This window comes from Poecile atricapillus, chromosome 1 (genome assembly GCF_030490865.1).
Source record: "Poecile atricapillus isolate bPoeAtr1 chromosome 1, bPoeAtr1.hap1, whole genome shotgun sequence".
In the NCBI taxonomy this organism is placed as follows: Eukaryota; Metazoa; Chordata; class Aves; order Passeriformes; family Paridae; genus Poecile; species Poecile atricapillus.
This window is the reverse complement of record NC_081249.1, coordinates 110312426-110331284: the sequence shown is the minus strand read 5'-3', so window position 1 is coordinate 110331284 and position 18859 is coordinate 110312426. Positions and strand designations below refer to the sequence as shown.

General features: G+C 41.0%; 1 protein-coding gene across 2 annotated transcripts in view; it reads left to right on the top strand.

The window, feature by feature from the left end:
• Positions 1-18859, top strand: part of POU1F1 (POU class 1 homeobox 1) — a 143527-nt gene that overhangs the window by 38119 nt on the left and 86549 nt on the right. Inside the window, exon 1 of one of the 2 annotated variants that reach the window (XM_058860275.1) lies at positions 18745-18803. The exons of the other annotated variant lie outside the window; for it this stretch is intronic. The gene's annotated coding sequence lies outside the window, so the exon portion shown is untranslated. Of the gene's footprint in view, positions 1-18744; positions 18804-18859 lie in introns of those variants that run through there. 2 annotated transcript variants of the gene reach the window in all.

The following is an 18859-nucleotide window of genomic DNA, read 5'->3' as shown; positions in this document are numbered from 1 at the left end:
GTGAGGTATGATGGAGGTGTCAGGTAGAAGCTGCTGTTCCTGTTAGTTATGTACAAAGTCAGCTAAGTCTGGTATTTGGGGAGCACAGCTTGTGCAAAAACTTTCCTAAGTATAATGAGATAAGTCAAAATAGCTTTAGACCTTCAGCTTCCCTTTCACACCCTTCTCAGACCATTTTCACAAACTTGGAGGAAGCAAAAGAAGACAGACTGCTTGATTATGGGAAGAGGTGGGTGGAAGAGCATTTAACTAGAAGGCAGGAGATAAGGATTTTCTGAGCTGAGCAATATGATGTCCCTGTGCTCATGGAGTTGAAGGCAGCCATGCAGCAAGCAAAATCCTGTCTTACTGACCTCAATTAACATTCCCTCTGTTTGTGCCAGGACTGGGTTTTGCTCTTCAAGCCTCCTAGGTGAACATTAGGTGAACAGCAGACAGATGTAAATGACCTCATTTTATCACTTGGATGGTGTGAATGCCTCAGAGCCCACCTCTAACTAAATTAGAAGGCTGGAATGGAGAGCTGCAGCTCTCTGTGTGGTCCATGGAGAGAGCTCTAATCCTGGGGTGTCCTGAATTGCCCTCTGTGTGCTTCACAGCTCACACAGGAACACAGAATTATAGCTCAGCCCGATGCTCTTTATATCCAATGTATCTCAAGCCCAACCTTAAATTTGTGTCTTTTAATTTTTATTTTTTGTAAATTATTTCTGGTGTTCTTTTATAGGAGAGATGTGTTTTACAGTGAGATAACAGAAAAAAAAATTACAGAAATCATAAGCTGGGTGTCACTTTGCTTCTGTAATTCATGAGGAGAGACTGTACCTATAAATCACAAAAATGTAATAACCGCTACCAGATAGAGCACCTGTGTGAGCTTGTAACCTAAAACTATAATCTTTGTTGGCCTAAAATTCAGGTTAAATTCTCTGCATATCACCATTATATGAATAGACTGGCTCTGACAATAAGAAAAATGAATTCAAGTGCAGAGAAGGTCTTGAATCAATTTTCAATCTGCTTTTGTCTTGGTAATGCTTTCAACTGAAATTACACTGAAAAGTGTATAAGTGTATTGCTGAAATATAGATCATCTCTGAAAACTATCAGGTGTGGTAACTCAGATTTCTCTCATCCAATTTCCATATATTTGGAAAAGATACCTTTTTCTTTAAACTTAAACAGTTTTGGTTGCAAAATGTTGAAATGCAACAAGGAAAGTATAGACAAATCTATAGTTCCACTATGGGAATGCTGCCACTGCACAAATAACTTGCATTCACTCTCACACTTTTTCTGAATTATTTTCAACCCTCAGCCATAGTTACTTGTTTATTGTTATTTATTTAATATGACTTTAAATAGGTGAAATAATTGCAACAAGTTTCCTTCAACACCAGCCTTGGCAAGCAGCAAAATTCTTAGCTAGAGACCCACTCCAGTATATGAAACCCCTGCTAACCATAGCTTCACAAGTCCATGAATTTTCATTATTTTATTACTTTGCAGATAATGGAGATGCAAACAGAAATTAAAAATTACTATCTTGCTCATGGATCTTGACTTGTCTCCCAAATACTTCCTTGCTGCCTCTGCCATTTAAGCTCATGGTGGACCCCAGCTTCTATTAAACCTCTGGTACCCTTTTCTTTTACCCAGGATTCACATTTTCTGTTTGCATTACAGAAAACTTAATTTCACTTAGACTTAATTTGATCCATCCAGATGGATTTATTTTCAGTATGGACCATGGGAAAGGACAGAAAAAGATGCTTTCAAATTGCATCATATATAAAAAGGCTCTCTGTGGAGGAAGTCCTGGTTCCACAATATATAATTTTCCCATGGCTGATTCCCTCAGGTATTAAATACCTTTCTCTGTTGCAGTCCATTTGCCTGAGTGACATGGAATATCTTCTTTATTAGGACACCTTACCCTCACACTTGTTAAGAGTCACATCCAGAGACAAAGGACGTGTGGTTTTTTCTCCGTTGTTTTGTCAGTGTCTGGTTCCTTAGCAAGTAATCCCAGATGGCTTCCTTACCCTCTAATTCCACGCTCTTGGCTCCACTGTCTCAGTTTACATGGACAAAAACTGAAATCTTTCCATATCTCCTGCAGTTCATTCAGGCATAGGGATCAAGTCATGGTTATCTCTCCTGTCTCCTCTTCTGGTTCTGACTATGACCCGGATGATGGCCCTGAAAGTCACCCTTCTGATGGTCCTGCTTCTTCATCCTCTTTACTCTCCCTGTTCTGCTTGACTCTTTCTGGTACAGCTTTTTTTACTGAGAGACTTGAATATTCTTGACTGCTGTAATTGATCTGGAGGACAAAGAAGGAAAAAAGAGGGGGAATAAAAAAAAGTGATGCACAATGCAACTGCTCACCTTGTGCTGACTGATTCTACTGACTAGAACCTCCTTCCTGAACAGAGAGTGGCCACCTTTCTGGGTAACCCCCCCCCCAGTTTATGATGTTTTATGGTGTGGAATATTCCTTTGACCATTGGCTCACCTGGCTATTCTCCCTCCCAGTTTTCTTTTGTGCAAATCCTCAGTGGCAAAGCATGAGACAAGGGAAAAAAATTCTCTTTGGCTTAGGATAAAGGTAATTTGGCAAAGTCCCCAAACATCAGTGTGCTGTTAATACCACTCTGAATCCAAAACACACAGCTGTACCAGCTATTGAAAAGAAATTAACTCCATCCCACCTGAAACCAGAACAATATCCACCCTTGCCCTACCACCTGAGGTAGCTGTCACATCATGTCCCAGTTTGGGGGTTTTGTGTTTGGGATTTTTTAGGAATGGCTAGATATTTAGCAAAGATACAAGGTTGTTGTTTATCCTCTGCCTTTGGAAAACTGCACTCAGAATACTTCTAATGACCCTGGCATTCTGCTTAATGAGTAAATGGAGTACTGGGCCATATCTGATAATGAAAAGGAGACAAGCTTAATTAACTTAGCACCCAACTAATCAGCAGTTAATGTAGCCCTGAAAATTGATAAGTTATTTAGTCTTGGAGGGTTGGAGCATGCATGTAGAGAAGGGAAAAGCTGGTGTTTTTTAGACCTTAAGCCTGAAGCAAATCTAAATGGCCAACAGAAATGGATGTGACCTAGATGTTTCTCTGAGAGGTGTGCCCTTGGTTCATGCTCTCTTCAGCCATCCAGAAGCTGTTTATAACTCTAGAATGAAGCTTTGTTAGTTGAAATCCTGCAGGAAGTTTCTCTGGAGGATCTTTTGGATTATGAGCAAAAGAGCCCTGCCATATGTGGACTAGCAAGTTAGACTGGATTCACATTTAAATAAACCACCTAAAAGAGTGTTTTTCAGTTTCCCCTGTGTCAATATCCCAGAATAGCTCCTGGGATTTTATTCAAAGTAAATATTAAGTTACAGTACCTGCAAATATCTCTGCCCTGATTTTACTTGGCTACAGACAGTGATTCAGAACTAAATATAAGATAATTTCTTCCAAAATCTTTCCTTCTCAGCAGGGATTTTTCTATTGCTCAGAGGAATGACTTAATATTTGGAGCCCAAACAGTGATGCTTTAAGAAAAGGCCATCAATTTAGTTCCCTGCACCACAAGGGATAATCAATGGAAATCTCACTTCCACTGTTCATGCTCAGAAATCACAGGTTAACAGAGGACTTAGTACAGCAAGAATCCTCTTATTCCACTTTTTCCATTTTATGAGAGCTGGGCTTCTTTTTGTAATTTTTTTTTCCCCTTAGTTTTAAAATGTTAAATAGTTTTCACACAACATCTTGATCAGCAAGTAGCAATTAAGAGGATTTTTTTTTTTCCTGAGGATTTTTACATTTATTGGAAGATCAGAGAGCTAAATGTGCTAAATGAAACAGTGTCTGTGTGCCCTGAGTCAGAAGGAACAGCAGCAGCACGTGGATGTTGTTTCCATGGCCTTTGAATTGCTATCTTGCCCCTAATTTTAGCAGCAGATGTCTTTAGAGGATGCTGGACTCCCCATCCTTTCCAGGAGAGCAGCCCTGGGGAATTGCAGCCCTCCCAGTGGGATGGATGGGAATGGGGAAGGTGAATGCTCTGCCTCTGTGTCAGGCCTGTGATTCCTTGCAGACTTACCTGGCATGTAAATCCCTGCAGATACAAACTTCTGCTTTCCTGCTGCTGAAAGACTGAACATCCTCCACATGGTCTTGATAAACGGGGAGCCACTGTTCAAATGCAGAGCGAGTATGTTCAGCTTTCCCCTTTGTCTCTTTTCACCTGCTTGTTAGTGCTGTCTGTCTGTAAAAATCATCACAGATGAAAAAGTGATTTTTTTAAAAATACTGTAAATGGGCTAAAATACTCCTTTCAGCTTTTTTTTTTTTTTTTATTTCAGTCCTAGGCTTTAGACATGATGTTTTTGTGACTTCAGGCTCTGCAGACCTACCCTAAATGTATTTTGCATACATTGCTCCGAATAAAAATCCTTGCTCTGTCATCATCAAGCTTCACTTAAATTGGCTTTTTGCCTGCTCACCCTACCTCATCTGATGCCTTAGCTGTGAGGGGACCTGTGCATCAGCTGAATCTTGACAAACTTCAGGAGCTTGGGAATTTTCTTGTGGAACAGGGAGGAGCTTTGCCAAGCCTCTCCTGCAAAGCATCATGTAGCCTTTGAAATGACAGATTTTACTTGGCAGTGTTGGATTTCAGTCAATAGTGTGCAACAAAGGTACTGAGAAAACATCCTGTCCTCCAAGATGAATGTTTATTATAGCCATGTCTGAGATTTCAGCTTTCTGTCAGATCAGTACTGCAAAGTGTACATAGACACTGACTGAATCGTTAGCAGGTTTTGTAAAGAATGCTAATGGAGTTGTTATAGCAGTGGTGATCTGAGAACAAAAGCCAGGCAAAGACTGCATGCAGAAACAGTGCTTTTAGACTTACTGATAACTAGCTCTTTCCTGTAGAGTAATGCACTTCTGTTATTAAAAATATTTGGAGCCCAGACTAGAGATTTTCTGTACACATCTGTAAATATGAAAGTTGCTTTAGGACAGACCTTGGAAGGAATCCAGATGCAGCCTTTGTGCTTCAGTTGTTATTCTTCACCCACTCTGCTTTGCTAACCATGGTTTTAACCAAGTCACAATGGACGTGGGAAGTGCTGGGCACTTTGTTCTCCGATGTCACATTGTGCCGAGTTAAATAATGAGTGTTGTGGAGGAAGGCACTGAGGAAAACATTGAATGGCATGCTTTTTGTAGGTATTTCTAAGAATCCAAGTATCCTGCAGTGAACACTGCATCCATGCAGCCTGCTTGGGGTGGTGATGGCCTGTCACCCAGCTGTGCTGCTGGTGTTTGCTGTCCCCATTGCTGGTGTTGAGTGTGTTCTGCCTGACTCATGATCCACCCTCAATGGGCATGAATTTTGATCCTTATGGGTGAAATGGATTATAAAGGAGGAATTTCTGTGTTGCCTTCTGGTTGTTTATCACTTTGCACTTGAAAATCACGTTGATTTCCTATGATATTTGATGGTCAGGTTGCAGGGCAGATGAAAATAGAAGCACTGGTGGCAAGGTTGTAGCTGGAGAGAGTAGAATAGGAGTGGAGTGGAGTAGAATAGAATAGGAGTGGAGTGGAGTAGACTAGAATGGGAGTGGAGTGGAGTAGACTAGAATGGGAGTGGAGTGGAGTAGACTAGAATGGGAGTGGAGTGGAGTAGACTAGAATAGGAGTGGAGTGGAGTAGAATAGAATAGGAGTAGAATAGAATAGGAGTAGGATAGAGCTCCCCCTTCACTGCCACCAACATCCAGCTGACACAGCTGAGCTGCACCCTTGTGGAATTTCCATGGCTCAGGAGTGCCCTGGGCTTGGCTTGGCTGCTCTTGGACACCCTGAAGAAGGTACCGAGATTTAGCCTACACTAAGTTTCAGCTTCCTTGCCTTCCTGTGAGGCTTTCTTTAATTGAAGCTCCAAGCTGAAGGAAGGGAAAGCAGCATGTCGAGGGAGCTGTGCCTCCTACAGGGAAAAGAATGCAAAAACCAAAACCTCTTGGGTGCCTTCAGCGTGCTGTGGTCTTCTGCAGCGGCAGCAGCTGATTTGAGATTAGAAACCAGATCTTTCACAGATGGACTGATAATGAGGCGAGAATGATCTTGTCTCTGGGAGGACTTCCTTCTTCTGTGGGTGTGGGAAAAACCCAAACACGCAGCATGTAAGATAAGAAGTAGGGGAGGGTGGTTTTTTTTTTTCATTGATGTGTCAGTAAACCTCCAGTGAACACCTACTCCAGAAGTGAGCAAGTTCAATGGTTACAGAGGTCTGGTAAGGGTTGAATTATAATTTACCTTTAGGTGTCCCAGGTTGGATATGAGAGCACATATTCTCTATCCCATGTGTTTTACCCCCAGTGTGAGGTCTTTCTGTTTGCTTTGCTTGCCTGAATGAGCAAAAGTAATTTCAATGCAGAAAGAACCAGCTGAACTCTTTAGAAGCAGCCCATTTGCAGAGAGGTTTTTGTAGATATGAAATCTGATTTAGGAGACCTACACTCGGTATCCTTGGTTTAGAATCATATCCCAGTCCATACATATGAAGGTGAGTGTGTATATAGGTATAGTTTCTGTTTGCATAGCAAACAGAACTCTCACGTTGTCATAACACCATTTCCTTAATAAAGGGGTCTTTCACAGGTGTCTGCACCTTTCTGTATTAATTCAAGCCAAACATCACTGGTTAAAGGGTGTAATGTTGAAGATGAGCTCCCATAAGTCCTTAATACCATATTAATCCATCCTTCTGGTTGCCTCGTAGTGAAGTGAGAAATGCCATTTCTAAGTCTGGTCACACAATCCCGTGGTTGCACACCTGTTCTGAACCTCTTCAGCTCCTTTCAGCTGGTAAAGTCACTGATTTCCAGCTAGAGACTTGCTATTAGTTTGCAAATATTGCAGTTATGACTTTGTGTGAGGTGTTAAGTGGCTTTTGGTTGATTGGAGGGGTAAGTCAGGGAGGAAGCTCTTTCCTGTTCAGTATTTCTCAATAGGTTGTTTCCTCAAAGATATTTTTTTTAGCATACAATGCAGGGATTTGCCTACACAAAATGTCCTATTAATTTAGAGGAACTAAATATGGAAAAAACTCCCACTTCCATTGTCTCTTTTATTCTCTTCCCTAAATGCCCCAGCTGGATTTCTAATGAAGTATTTCCTCTAGCTGTCAGGAAAGTTTACACTGGGATCATAACTTTCTGTTTCCTAGCAACTCTGCATCCTCCTGCTCATAAAAGAGGGTGGCTTATAGTTTTAATTAATGTAATTCTAAGCCATGGCCAATGAAAGGCAAATGCTGTGGAAAAATAAATATCATCCATACTTTAAAGAGAAAGTAAAAAGTTCACATATTAATTGCCTATCTGTTTTAACATTGCATTTAGTTTTGATAAAAATTAGTATTTTTTTAATGTTTCCTTACATTTAAAATTAAATTTTTCAGTTATGGTTAGCGATGTGGTTATGACCATTTGGCTTTGGGACTAGGGTTCACTGCATCAAAGGATTTGAAATGGACTGCACCCCTGCTCTGCAGTACCTGTGTAATTCAACTCACTGAAATATTTGCAGCAGTCGCTGCACTGTGATATTTTCTTAGCCTTTTTCATGTGTAAAATATCATGCACTGAAGTATTTTTCTCCATTCTCTCTCTCACTTCATTATGTCATTAGCATGTTTTGAAAGTAGAAGCTGAAATAAAATATTTTTAGCGTATCACAGGCAGCACGTGGATGGCAGCTGTGTGGGAATTATGCTTCCCCATGAAATTTAGAAAGAGTTAAACATCTGGTTTGCATCTGAGATTTCCAAAGCAACTAACGAGGTGGCATGGAAACAAAGTTAAAGCTAATAAGAGGAGAGGCAATGTGCAGAAACCTGTGCACCTTAACATGAAGAAGTTTTTAAATGAGCATTGTCTGAGCACTGGAACAGATTGATGGAAGACACTGTGGAGTTTTCCCCACTGGAGATATTCCAGAACCATCTGGGCACAATCCTGTGTGCTCTGGGATGACCCTGCTTGGGCAGGGAGGCTGGAGCAGATGAGCCACGGGGGCTCCTCCCAGCCTGAGCCATTCTGTGAGAACACACCGCTGAAAAAGGGGATTAACTGCACCGTGTGGGAGATGCTGTGATGGTTTCCAGCAGTCATACATTTAGCCTGTGATCTTGTCTTCAATAGAGATGATAAGAAAGGGGAAATGTCTTTTTTTTTTTTTTTTTTTTTTTTAGATTTCAACACCACAGCAAAAAAACACATCTAGAGAATACTTTTTTCTTTATATCTCCCACTACTCCAGTAACATCTTAATTCTTATTTATTTTAAACAACTGCTCCCAAACCTTTTCCCAGCTTCTTAATGGAATAAATTTGTATTTAATCTCTCTCTTAAAAAATTTCCCTATATAAGCTCTCTCGTGTGTATGTACTTTACAGTTGCTCTCAATTATGAGGTCATTTATTTCTTCCATGGATTTATGACTCATGAAATTTGTAAGTTGTATGGCATTTAAAGCAAGTTAATATTAGTTTTAGATTTTATTCTTTAAGGTGGCCCTCTGTGTTGTTCACATAGATTATTCAAATCCTCATCTGAATAGGAAATACTTGTTATAAAAATGGGTTTTGGTAATGCTTCTATTTGTGGCATTTTACAAGCTTTGCTATCACCAGTGTAGATATTTTCAAGGTGAAGTGATGCCTTCCCATTTTACATAAGGGGAAATGGAGAGGCAGAAATATCAGGATAAGAAAAACTCCACTGATTTGAAAACCTTGAATAAAGTCCCCCAAACTTGATCTTTCTGTGCCTGAAGCACAGAGAATTATGCACCTTTAAAGCAGATGTCAAGTTCAAAGCTTGAAGGGAACCCCTAGCTGCAGCAATTTCTGCACAAAAGGGTTTTGCTGTGGCTGCTCCATCCCTCAGCAGCCTCGTTGCATCCAGTGGCTCATCCATCCAAAAACTGCAAAGGCTGAGCAGAAATTCTGCTGATCCTGGTGTCAGGTCATCTTCAGTGTGAATGAATGAAGCTGTCCCTTAGCAACCAAAGGCTTTCATGGAGTGGGCAGCTCCTCTGCTAATTAGGGAGTTCATGCACCTTGCCAGTGAGGCTGAGCAGTATTTGCTGGTTAGGGAGGAATGGTACAGCACAGAAACCCTGAGCTGCCCTGGATGCTGAGGGGAGAAGCACAGGCTTGTTCCAGCACAGCTGCTGCCTTGGTGGTAGAATCTGGACCTCTTGATAAACACATTTATCCACACGACACCCAGGTAAAAGAAATCATTGCTGTGATTTCAGCTGTACAGGTGGGGGTGTGCAGCAGAACTGAAGCTGTGTAAGAAAGCGTGACCAGTGCTATGAGCTCCGGAATTCCTCAGTTGTAATTGCTGTAATCGCAGTAATTACAGCTTCTGGTAGCCTTGTCAGCATCCTTTCCTCTGTCCTGCTGCCTCAGTCCTGCACTCTGTGCTCTGGGTCCTGGTGCTCTCTGCTGCTCTGCCTTCTGCACTCAGCCTTGCCCAGGTGCTGCAGTGCCCTGCCTTTAGCTGTTCATTTTGCTGTACACCACAACCCCAGCCTTTTGGGGGTTTTAGTGTATTTCTGACATACAGTAGAACTCTTGCTCACCATTAAAGGGTTTTTAACTTTGTTTCCTGAAGAGGCAGCGTTGTTGCAGGGTGAATTCTGTCTTGTGCCTGCCAGCATTCTGCCCCTCTACTGTGCGATTTTTAGACAGGATGTGGCTGTAGAAGGAAACTCTTGATCTACAGTACTTACAATGCCACCAAAACATCTACTTGTTGAAACTGTTACCCTATAATTTTTGAAGTCAGGGATTAAAATTAGTCTCCTAAGTATGAAGGTTTTAATGGCTCCAACTATTTTGCTTCAATCTTTCTTTTTTTCCCCCTTCCTTTGACTGAGAGAAGTTTTATAACATGACTGCTCATTGGAATTTGTAACAAGGTAATATTGTAGGCAAATGAAGAGGGGTAATACCTCTGCAAGTGCTGTCTTAATGTGATGAAAGACAAGTTTTTTAAAACTCCTTTAAATAGGTATCCTGTAGGCATTCCTCCTGTCACTTTCATTCTGCTGTTAAAAATTTGTTAGCTACAAATCACGCCCTTTTTTTTCTTTTAAACTTTAGGCAGTTGCTACAACATGGGGGTAAGACTCTGAAACGTCAATTTCTGTAGCTTTATGCAGTGGGAAATTTATAGGATAAAATCAAATTTACTATCAGCATTCCCATCCACACAATGTTCCACTGATGTGAAGAGCAAATAATCTCCTGCAGACAAAATAACTGCATATTTGTAATTGTTTTCTGTCTCAAATGGCTTCCACAGCTTCAGTAATAACCAGAAATAAGGTGGCATGTTTCAAAAGGGGCTTTGAAAGCTCCTTCAAAAGTCTTCTCAGATGTTGGGAGGCAGAGAGCATTGACCCAAATGCACCTTGTTCTGTCCAAATGCTCCATCTCCATAATCTCATCTCAATTTTAGTTGCTGATCTAGAAGTAGGCAGACAGATGGGTACATGCCCTTTTGCTTCCTTTTTGCAGTGACAGGACATCTCAAGTACTGTTGTTACATCTGTGATCTATTTACTCAGCTGAGCAGCCAGCGCTTTCAAATCACTGCCCATTTTCTGGTGCTTCTGTTTTCATGGCTAGTAAGTCAAACATAATTCTTTTGTTGGGTTTTTTTTTAATCCAGAACTATGTATCCATGTACTCTCCTATCCATTAAATCAAGCTGCAGTTTTGGATGCTTAGGGGCTGTGAAACTTCATGGATGATTTCTGGTGCAAAAACAAATTGCTCCTCTTTACAGGGCTTCCAGCAAGGCTGCAGTGTTGCACCCTCTGACAGAAGTTTATAATCCTGCCTGTGAGATTCGTTCATTCATTCATTGTTGCTGAATCTAGTCAGGAGGAGTTGATGGAGGGGAGAGGAAACTTGCAAAGCTTTGATTTCATCATGACTTACTGTACAGAACAGGATCTATACAATTATACTTGCACAGTAGTATAGGTGTGATTTGCAGACAAAGGACATTTTCCTTCAGCATTTTAAACAACTTCTGGTAAAAATAGGTACCAATCCACTCTCTGGATTTTAGAGACTTGGAAAATGAGCCTGCAGCACCCAGTGCCAGCATTCACTCTTCAGAAACACCTTTGAAAGAGCTTTGTGGTTTTCCTGTTTCCTGGTTTGTTTGGGTTTTTTTTAAAGATGTTTGGCTATTGTGAAAAAGTGGGTTGGTTATCTTTAAAGAAGAAAGCTGCAATACTTGAGCAGTCCTGCTCAGTCCTGACTGCTGTGAATGATTTTTGAGTCAGTTTGACAGTGAAGTCCAACGCTTGAAGAGAAAGAGCTACCTTCCTGTAGCTTCAGATGGAGGTGGTCTGACTCTGATGTGTGTTCGTAATCTACTACATACAGGGAAGAAAGCAGGGGGTTAAGATGCTCGATTTAAACAGATAATATTATTTAGAGCATCTGTAGGTGCTTCTGAGTTGCACAATGCATTGGGTTTGCATGGGGTTGGTAGTGGGGGGCTACAGGGGTGGCTTCTGTGAGAAGCTGCCAAAACTTCCCCCATGTCCAGCAGAGCCAATGCCAGCTGGCCCTGAGATGGAATCAGAAATGGTGAAAAGTCCTCTGTGTTAACATATTTAATAAGAAGGAAAAAAAAAAGTTATTGGGCAAAGTTAATTGTGGCCAGCAAAGGGTCTCCCCAGCTCCTATAGTGTTGGAAATATATTCTCCTTTTATTCTCTTTTCCCTTTCTGTTATTCCACCCATTTATACAGAAGTGTTTCTGAAGAGTGATCTCGAATCTAGCATGAGGTTTTCCCACTTTGCTGGGAAAAAGTACATGAAGTTTTCTCCCAGTGGGTGTTTAACATTTGTTGGAACAATCTAAATGTAATTTTTCTTTTTCATCCTCTCAGTCTGGCTGCCAAACAGACATACCTATTATTCACGTGGTGTTAATCATCTGGGCTGAGAGATCTGGACCAAAAGATGAGCAGTTCAGGGAGAGCTTTGTGTGAAGAGTGCCGGGGTGACGGTCACACCTTGTGCTGTGCTCCGGGCACGGCGGGCAGGATTCACATCCTCCACCATTATATTTGCACAACATTTCTGCCTTCATTTCAGCTCCAGCCAGCTGAGACACTTCACAGCCAGGGAAAAGACACGGATGCTTTTAGGTCATGTTTTGTCTGACCTGGTTCAGATCTGGTGGATGCTGGGACAAGATGACTCGCGCCCTGTGAATTCTCATTTTTCTCCACTGACTGGAACAAGAACCAAAGGTGACTCTTGCAGGTTTAGACAGCAGCATTTGGAGTCATCCTTCCTAACCAGTTTAGGTTAATCACTGTGAATATAGCAGTATCTTTCTTCAGAAAACAAAGCAGCATATATCAAGAAATGAAATGAGATGTAGTTTTGCATTTTCATAAAAGTACAGGCAGAAATTTGTTGATATTTGTGGTCTCCATTGTAAAAATGTAGAAAGGGGGACTAAAACTTTGCAGTGAACTTAGAAAATGTGGAACAATTTTCAGCTCTTCATTTCCTGCCTCACTTGAGACATCTTTGCAGTGTGTTGTGCTGGCTCATACCAGGAATGGGACTGCTCTGTTTTTTACTGCATGCAAGGAATGTGCTTGGTTTAGCCAAAAGTAATTTAAAAAATCCAGTAGAGCTCTTTCACACCTATCTTTAAGCCATGGAATTCAGTAAATCAAGTAAAATGGATATTCATGGAAGAGAGGGAGGGGTATTACAGGTTATTTCAGAAATGTCTTTTATCCTGTTTTATTTTCTTGTCCATTTACTGGGTACTGAAGAAAATACTTTGAACCTAGTGAGAAATCTGTTATTGTAGGTGGTATGTCATGAATTTGTGACTGCTAGGGTAAGATTTAAGGAGGGAGAAATTTTAACAATTCCAAAGTAAAATGGATATGACAGGAGGATTAATGAAGGTAAATTCTTAATTGATTTAAGACAAGAGATGCTTTTTTTCATCATTTTAATTAAAAAAAAAAAGTTGTTTATGAAGATGGAATAATTCTGTGTGGAAAGGAATAACTTGTGTGAAAATGTTGCCAACAAAGCAGCAAATGTTTCATGCAAAAAAAAAATCTTACCTGCTGCTCAGCCACTCTAATTACAGTAGTTTTTAGTCATCTATCAGTAAGACAGCTGTTAACCTTTCTTTCTCTTTAGGCATCAAGTTGAGCAAAGATTTCAAAGTCAATTTCTTAATGTAGCTTCCTCTGAAGTTTCTCGGTGTTCCACTGTAATCTTGGTTACAGCAAGAGGAAAAACAAGGTGCTGATTTCACTGGTACTAAGCTCTTCTCTCACTTGAATTTTTTTTTTTTTTTGACTCCTGTTTCTACTTCAGTGCAGGCATTAGAAAATGTAATTGGGTTTGTGAAAATGGATTTGTTCTTAAATGTATTGTACAACATGAAAAGAGAAAATCAAGGAGACTGAACATATCTATACTGAAAATGTCTCCTTGATTATTGATCATTAATAAGATGTTAATGTCTATAATTGTTGCTTTGATTAATTTCCTGCAAGATGTGATGGGCATCTGGTTGAAAAGTTGCTGTCACTTCTGGTAAGACCACACATCCTTTTGCCTGTTTGATGGGCAGGTCTTGTGAATGAAGACAGTGTAGTGAAGATTTTAGCTATTTTTTGTGAAAATAGCAGTGAATTAAATTAATTCAGGGTTTTTCATGATGACACTGACAGTAATGTGGAGTGGTAGAGAGTACTTATGGGTTTATACCACTACTTCAGAACAGCCAGCTTTTGGGGCTTGTGATCCTTGTGCCCTTGAGGAAACCTTTCTTACTCAGGTGTCTTAAGCTGATCAAAATATTTCACACACTGGGAATTCAGACTATCTTTTTATTATAATGTTGGCTTGTGCAAGCTCTCCAGACATGGAGCCTCCTGCTGAAAGGATGCATGGATGGATGTCTCTGCCACTGGGGAATGCCCAGGTGCTGGACTGTGGTCCCCAAGAGGCAGGAGGTGGCCTTGATCTTGTTCTCAGTTCTAACCTGTTTTTTAGGGGGGCTGTCTCAGCTCAGGCACAAGCTGTGGGGGAGAGTGCTTTCTGTGGGGACCCTAAGCAGGGCCAGCCCTCTGTGATCTTGGGGTGCAGCCAGGGAGGGAAATGGGTGTTCCCTGCAGGTCCTGTACAGCCACAGCAAGGAATGGTGCTGGCCCCAGTGGGATGGCTGTGAGGGTAAAGGGCTGCACTGGTGCTGGGGCTGCTCATATAGGTGATGGTGTACATGGCAAGGGGGCTGCTTGCCTCCACACACCAGGAAAAGAGGAAGAAGTTCTCAGTTCTGTGTGAATCCCATCATACTTATGGTTTTGTTGAGAAAACGCAGTATTTTTAGTTCAGGTTTGTCACCAGTTTGATTAATCAGTGTGATTACTTGCAACTGAGTTTTATTCATATCTAGACTTTCTGTAATCCTCTATCCTATTACAAACGTGTATTTGTTTAGCTTCCTACTTCATAAAGCTGCTCTTTCCACTATTTCCCTCAAAAAACCCCCTCAAATCACCTCATTGCAGTTCATGGAATTACACAGAAGATCCTGAGGGACTGAGCCCTTCTCTATCCACTACATAAAAAATTGATTTTTGTGATCCATCTCTTCTGATAAGCCACATAGACAGTTAACCTTGTCCTGTAGCTCTGTAAGTAGGCACTTACATGATGGAAAAACCTGGCATGTAGGACATACAGCTACAGGGACAGCCAGACAGGGGCTTGGAGGTGGCACAGCTGTGCCTCTCTGGGTTAGAAATGTTCAGGTTTTGGAGCTAATCTTGGTTTTGATCTTGAGAATCTGCAACCAGAGCCTTCCATAAGTTCCTGTTCTAAGTTTGTTTCTAGTAGAAATACGAGCTCTCTCTCAGTGTACAAGTTAAAAATGTAGTGACAGTGTGGATCTGCACACTTTTGAATCCAAATTCTTTTAAACCAGTACTTCGTATTGTTTGTGAAGAACATGTATCCTCTCATGGTATTTATAATTACAGGCTGTACATACTTGCATTGGCATTGCTGCTGTTGTGCTTTCTGCTTATCTACATGAGAATTTAGCAGGAAAAAAAAAAAGTAGGGATTTAGTGGGCACTGCAGCCAGAAAGTGCCAATCTCCTGATAGAGGAACTCGAGCTTATTTCTATTTTTATTACTAAATTAATTTGTTAAGTAGACCCCACCTAGCAGCCAAGCTCCCAGCCAGTAGCTTGCTCATTCCCCACAGCAGGATAGGGAACTATGAGAGGGAAACTTGTGGGTCAAGGTGAAGAGAGTTTAAAAACTGGAACAAAGTTGTGAGCAAGCAAATTGAAGCAAGGAGTTCATTCATGGTTTCCCATCAGCAGGTGGGTGTCCAGGCAGCTGCTGGCAAGCTGTGCCTTAACACATGTAGTGGCTGCTTGGGAAGAAAAGTGTCACAGCCACAAATGTTCCTCTCTCTTTCCTTTCCCTGAGCTGTAATTGCTGAGCACATTGGTATGTGGTGTGGAATGTCCCTTTGGTCAGCCCTCCTGGTTGTGTCCTCTTCTGACTTCTTGCATCCCTGGGGACAGAGTGGAAGGGCAAAACCCAACCTCAACCCCCCCTCCTGCTGTGCTGCTGAGCAATAGCCGGGACACTGGCATGAGTTTAGACCTAAATCCAAAGCACAGCATCCTGCAGGCTGCTATGAGCAATGTTAGCTTTGTCCCAGCCAGCCTCAGTACAATTATGTAGCCTAATTGTGCGGTTGTTTTACTGTCTGCTCATTACAGCTCTACCTGGCAATTTGGCTTTCCTGCACTTCTGTGCACATTCAAAGCTCAGTCAGTGTTTTTTGTTTGTCTCCTCGAAAATTACTTGCCTCTTTTCTTGGAATCTGTCGCTTAAATAACCCCAAGCTCTCCATGCCAGTTGCTGCTTGTCTGATCAAGCTGCACCCACTGAGGAGGGAGAGGATGTGTCTGATAATTCCAGACAGATGGGGTGGTCTTGTCACAGAGGCTATGGAGAGTGGCAATTAAACAGATTAAACTTGATGAAGTCATTGACAGACTCTCACAATTAACATACTGATGCATATCTTTCCTGCTTCCATCTGCCAGCATGCCCAATTCATTTCATTACTGTGAAATTCACTTGACATCCTGGGCTGATTTTGTACCATACTTTACCTGCTGTGCTGATCACACTTTTCTTGAAACAAACCCTTTGAATCAAAGCTATTTGAGTACTGTGCCGCAATCCTTTCATCTCTAGAAGTAGTTTCACAGGCCTTAAAATTGCAACAGCAATGAGCTCAGTATTGAAGTAGCTAGTGACTTAAATACCTTTAAGTCCTGTCAGATATTCATCTTCATAAATGTGAGTAGTCATCATCTTAATGATCTTAAGATTCTTCTGGTAGTTTTGAAACCATTAAGTAATAGCACTGATGTTGCCAGTGGAGCATCAGCTGCTGCCAGGATGCTCTGACCAGAATTGTGGACTAATCCTGCAGCAACTTGTTTTTCATGTGCAAGGTAAAGCAGGGTCACTGTTGCTCAGAAGAAGCCTCTCATATGAAATCTGGATTTATTCCTTGTGCTTTGAGTGCAGTGAAATCCAAAAGTGCAGGGATACAAAACAAGTTGGTTTGTTCCATGCATTGTAATTGGACATATTTCCAGTTACAAGCTGTGATGGGTTAAGTTTCACTTATTCACTGAGATCCTTAATTGCTATCTCTTTAAATGATACATTGTTTGTTATAGGAAACTTTGATTAATAAGTGATGTTTATCAAGAACTGCTGGCTTGTTTGGGTGTCCTTTCACTGCTTAGCAACTCCTCAGGGAGCAGTGTAGTGAGGCACGGCTTAGCAGGAATTTTCTTTCACCTGAATTAACTGAAAGCCTGTAGAGAAAAAGGCCAAACCTTAGGGAAATGATTATTTAATCTTTGCTGTGACTTTATCTCTCTTTGGAGCTGGGCTGAGAGCATACATCTTTCCTTATTTCAGGTATTATTTTGGTATTTAAAATAATCCCCTGTAATACTGGTTTCTTTCACAGCTCCAGCTCACAGGCACAAATGGTGAGGGCAGTTTTGGGTATTGGGTGGCCACCCAATGCTGTCCTGTTCTAAATCCTTGTTAGGCTCAGGACCCCACAAAATGGGGCAGATACCTTTTCTTTGGCTGTTTGCACAGGACACTGAAGGAGTCACATCATGTGCCTGAGAGCATTGTCCAAACAACTTCTTGGACACTTGTCAGTGCTGTGACCACTGCCCTGGGGAGCCTGTTCCAGTGCCCAGCCACCCTCTGGGTGAAGAACCTTTTCCTGATATCCAACCTGATAATTCTGTTGTTTCCCTTTATTATTTATTTATTTTTTAAAATTTAAACAGAAGAACTTCCTGTAGCCCAAGAAATTCTTGGTTTTTTTAAACATGGTCAAGTAAGAAGTCAGCTACTGGGCCTTCAACAGCTGGATAATTAAACTTCACTACCAGGCCAATGCCTGCCTTGAAGTTAGGTCTAACTTCTGGCTTTCAGTGTTAGAGGTTCTTGAAAATGTCACTAAAATGTACACAAAAATTCATACCCTTACATGTCAGTGGTTTTGTATGAAAAACTTTCACCCTGAACCTATCAGAGCAGATCTGCCTAAAATGTCACAATGGAAGAGAAGCACACAAATAAAAGATTGTTTGAGTAGCCAGTGGCTTTGTGCTTGTGGAAGCTGGGGATGTGGCCCTGGAGTCTTACAGGAGCACTTGGAACTGCCTACCCCTGGTATGAATTGCTGGAATTCTGTGTTCAGACAGTTCTGCCCCTCCTTTTGTTTCTCAGTGCTACCCATACATTGACTCAGAAATATTTACAAAAAGGCTGGAGGAAAAAAATAATGCCAGTTTAAATACTTTTTGAGGTCTTTACACCCTAGGGTGCAGTCAGAGCAGCTGATATCTGATTCTGTGGTTACTTAACATGCCAAGCTTTATAGAAGCAGAGTAAAGCTAAATATAATGAGGGGAAAAGGACAGAAGATTTTGTACAGGTGGTGGATTAATTAGAGTAGTTATCCCAAGACAACAGTATTATGGCTTCCATAATCTTAATTTCTTTTGTTTTGCCTTTTGAGTCATAATCAGCAAACATTCAGGCCAGCCCATGTGTTAGATATATCTCTAATGAAAAGGAAGAGAAGAATTTGGAGGTTATTGAAGCAATTAACATAAAACTTTTTCTCCATTGTGTCAGATACCTTATTTCCACAGAAACTTGGGATTTCTACTGTGCAAGATTGTTGAATGGCAAGACCCCAAAGTTACATTTATAAATTTATAATTTTTCTATAATTAAATTATATATAATATTAATACAATATTAATACAATATATAACAATATATAATAATTAATATAATTTTATATAATTAAATTTATATAATTACATTTATAAATTTATAATGCATTAGAAATACCCAGATTATTGCAGGCTAGAGAAGTCCTTCCAAATTTATCTCACAGTTAGCAAGCTGCTTTTAGTTTGGTTTTCAGGCTCATAAACCACTTGGCAGATGTGTCGAGTGAGATGTTAACTTGAACTCTGTTCTCACCAGAGTCTCCTGCAGAAAGCCAAGCACTGACCTTCCCCTGCCTGCATCAGGAGACAGAGGGTGAGTGCTCTTGCAGTGGCTCCTAACTAAACTTGGTGAAAGAAATTGTCTGGGGA